The 4,205-nt window shown below is 42.9% G+C and overlaps 1 protein-coding gene across 2 annotated transcripts in view; it reads left to right on the top strand.

Moving 5' to 3' along the window:
• LOC112070488 (protocadherin gamma-C5-like) overlaps positions 1–4,205 on the top strand; it is a 24,235-nt gene that overhangs the window by 17,058 nt on the left and 2,972 nt on the right. The window lies entirely within an intron of this gene.

The raw sequence follows: 4,205 nt of genomic DNA on the forward strand, positions 1-4,205 counted from the left end.
CCCACGCACGCACGCACGTACACACACACACACACACACACACAACCCTGCGCACGCACGCACACACACAACCCCACGCACGCCCATACACACAACCCCACGTACACACACACACACAACGGCACACACACAAACAACGCACACACACAAACACACGCATGTACAAACACGCAACACACAAACGCACGCACGTACACACTTACACAACACACACATGCCCTCACGGACACACACACACAAGGCAGCTTTAGCAGGGAACAAAGACACGACAGCTGTCCATGCTGGACGCCACTGTGGTTGTGGATACATTGGAAGTGATCCATTTGGAAAACTTGGCTTCTCTTTGAAATGTTAGATGGATGTCACAGGCGCAACATTTTTCACAGGAGAGTGCAGCGCCGCTGAGTATTGCCTGATCTTCCCCTAGCCTGTAGATCCTGATGTAATAGAAGTCATAACACTTCTCTTGTGTTTCCAGTCCCTGCAACTACCATGGTGATCACATACGATGGCCACAGAAGCGAAGCATAAGGTATCAACATGTGTATAGTATACAGTGTGGTCACTTTATCCCCTTAACAACTGTTCTGGATCGATTTTGTTGAGTCATTGGTCAATGGGTAATGTTGGAGCTGAGGTAAGGGAAACTGATCTGACACCAGTTGTTAAGGGCAGAGAGTAGCCACAGCTTGGTAGGTAGAGCTCTGCAGTGTTGTGTGTAGGTATCCCTGACCCTTTTGCTATAGCGCAGATTCACTAGCCTGTGCCGAGCTGGGCTGTTAGTCCCTCTGCGATAGTGAGACATTGATGGGGATCTCTGATTGGTTCCCTCATGTGTAGTAGGATGCTTCGAGTTTCTTCACTGTGTGTATTTTGTGGAGTTTTACTTCGCATGGTGTGGTTGTGTAATCAAAAGACTGTTGTCTCAAATCTCTGAGGAATAATGTCCTGTTTTTAGTTTGGTGTAAAATATGTTTTATCCCAAATAGAGATTCCTTTGATGTGTTGAGTTTGCTGGTTTCCCAGACACACTGACACTCTATGGGGTTCTTCTCATGCGCTTCCCTGGTGGCCAGAAAAGAGGGTTTTGAAACGACTATGTGATGATCGATTGAACCCAGCTGGCTGAGAAGGTGGTTGAACAGGACCTTGTAAAGAAGGACAGGAATAAAGCCTACTACTCTGTAGAAGGATTGGACAGGAGTAACCCATAGTTGAAGTGGACAGTAGAGTTGAGGAAGCAGTTTGAAGGCCTCCTCATAGATAAGAGGGCTATTTCATGCATGGTTACAGTAGCAGCTCTTACTGACCAGTGAGAATGATCCCTCTGAGCATGAAAATTAATCATCTTAGCCACAGGAAGAGATAGTCCTGACCGCAGGAAGTGATTATTCTGACCGCAGAAAGTGATAGAGCAAGGAGAGGCTAATTAGCGACAAACAAGGCGTCCTCATCTCTCCAATCCACCAAAGGAAACTAATCAAAATGGCCTCCCCAGCTGCCTCCACTGACCCCGCTTTAACCTTGTCTGGTTCTCATTTGAGATGCTGGCAGTGGTCAAACATGCAAGACTGTCTCACGCTTTGGCACATTAGTAATTGTTTGGCAGAAAATTAAATGTGGGTAAAATTTTGGCAGAACATTTTGGCAAGCTGGATCGCCCCACTTGTTTTTACAAAAACATGCTCAATCTCTTTCCTCACATGGTTTGATGCCATTCCATTTGCTCCGTTCCAGCCATTATTATGAGCCGTCCTCCCCTCAGCAGCCTCCACTGCTCTCATATTTAACGGTTTTATTGGCATGGGAAACATATGTTAACATTCCCAAAGCAAGTGAAGTAGATAAACAGAATCCCCTCCCCCGCTCCATGTACTTWAGTCCAATGGGTTTTTAATTGGCATTCAGTTATTTTTTTAAACTGCAGTCCAAAACACGCATTCATCTTATTTTTACTGCTGCTCGTATAAGTCAGGAAGCTGGACCTGAGACCTTTTTAACCCCTCGCGTGCCATTCTCTTTCCTCCCTGGGGCTTCAAACAGGGGCACAGCCTTCACCTACAACTAGTGGTGTCATTAGTTACTTGGGAAGGTAAAACATTACATATTACATTTACTTGTTACATTTGTGCGTCACCCTATGGAGTCACACAATTGGCCCAGCGTCGTTCGGGTTTTTGAAAATAAGAATTTGTTCTTAACTGACTTGCCTAGTTAAATTTTAAAAATCATAAAAAAGCTATATTACTTTACGTTAGTTTCATTTTTAAATCTCATTGTTTGACTGTCGGAGGGAGCAAGGCGAGCCGCGCACGCTCTACCAACGACAGACTACTTACTAACTCAGGTTTAATCACTAGTTCCTCCATCAATCTGATAGGCTACTTACTAACTCAGGTTTAATCACTAGTTCCTCCTTCAATCTGATAGGTTACTTACTAACTCAGGTTTAATCACTAGTTCCTCCTTCAATCTGGGACTCTGCTTTCCTGTGCTAGTCTACAAGTGCTGCGCTATATATGGGCTGCTTAATTAGCCACATACACTGTAAGCCAAACATCTGTACAGATTTCCTATCTTTTCATTCAAAATCTTTTTCTCGAGACGTCAATTCTGGTTATAGACTGCATGTACACGGACCCATAGAGATGTATAGAGGGCACACTTGCCACTAGACGGGAAAGCCCTATATGTTTTACTTTCCTTGTGTATCAGTGTTTTGTTACTTGTCATGTTATGTGTTTCTTGTGGACCCCTGGAAGAGTAGCTGCTGCTTCTGCAAAAGCTAATGGGGATCCAAATAAACAAAACAAATATCACGGAAGTGATCAATGGCAAAGATCAGAGGAGTGCCCTCTATACATTTCTATGGAAAGCAGCTGTCATGGCATTTCTCCAAACATCCTTTCTTTGCTTGCTAGTGCTGAGCGATTAGTGATTTTTAAGGTTGGTTCAGTGTCGGTACGATTTTGATTATTAAAAAAAAAACATGAAATGCATTATGTGGATTGAATGCTGTAACAACACAGACTGAAACAATTAATAAGTCCCATGATAGTAGTGACTCGCTTATTAACCATCATTTATTAACTTTACTTTAATAAAATATTTCAGTTGTTGTGTATGTTACATTAGTTTTATTCGATGACTTTATTATTTAGTTCCAAGTCATCTCATCTCTATAGAGCTGCTGTCTACCAAAATCACTATTTCAGCAGTTCTTCAAAGTAAATGAGGCAGACTTTTATGACTGCTGAACAACTATCAATCCCTTAGATCATGGATTTTTAGGTAGAGATGCTTTGCGAAGCAACTGCTCTCTGTCCCTCTCCATCGTGCGRTCCTCTTTCTCTTCTCTCCCTCTGTGTCTGCCCCACACAGAACGGACTAGTAGGCTCGCAATGGATTATGGTCATGTAGTTAATTACCACGATTTCTGTGCTAAACTATGTAGACTATTGGCCTGTTGGAAACTACAACTTCCTACTACATTGCCCAGTTCGGACTTGATCTGATTGATCTCTAAAGAAACTGTACATTTAGTTAACAGAAAAAATTATACGAACAAAATGGAATTCAAATAATTGAATTGACGTCGGTCAAATAGTTGTTTTAAAAAACCAAAAGTAACCTAAATGTCACGGAATTGCTCAGCACTACTGCTCACTCCAGAACTAAATGAGGAAACAAGTGGAGACCGGATCACGGAAACATGCACCCGGTAGAGATATGATTCTAAAAGTAACGCACGCGTTGCGTTGTTTGACAAAGTAACTGTAAAAAGTAACTCGTTACTTTACACTGTTACTCATGAAAGTAATCTGATTACGTAACCCCCAACACTGCCCACAACCTCCTGGAGCTAATGTACTACTGATTTAGACCATCAAACAGCTGCTGAAGAGACTGGTGTGGGTGAAAACCATCAGTAGACTGCTTCCAGGAAATACCAGTGCCTAATACCTATAGGCCTCTGTGAAATATGGCAGGGTAGGGAAGGTTAGAGAACAGGGACATTGTAAAGCCCAGGCAGTCAGATACAGAACTGAAGAACCCAGAAAACTGCAGAGTTTCAGTGGCCTTCTCCGTTAGGTCTTGTGAAACAGGAAGGGACTAGCAGAAAACTATTTGACCTAAATATTTGTGTGTGTGTGTGTGTGTGTGTGTGTGTGTGTGTGTGTGTGTGTGTGTGTGTGTGTGTGTGT

Source organism: Salvelinus sp. IW2-2015, unplaced genomic scaffold (genome assembly GCF_002910315.2).
Source record: "Salvelinus sp. IW2-2015 unplaced genomic scaffold, ASM291031v2 Un_scaffold1337, whole genome shotgun sequence".
NCBI lineage: Eukaryota > Metazoa > Chordata > Actinopteri > Salmoniformes > Salmonidae > Salvelinus > Salvelinus sp. IW2-2015.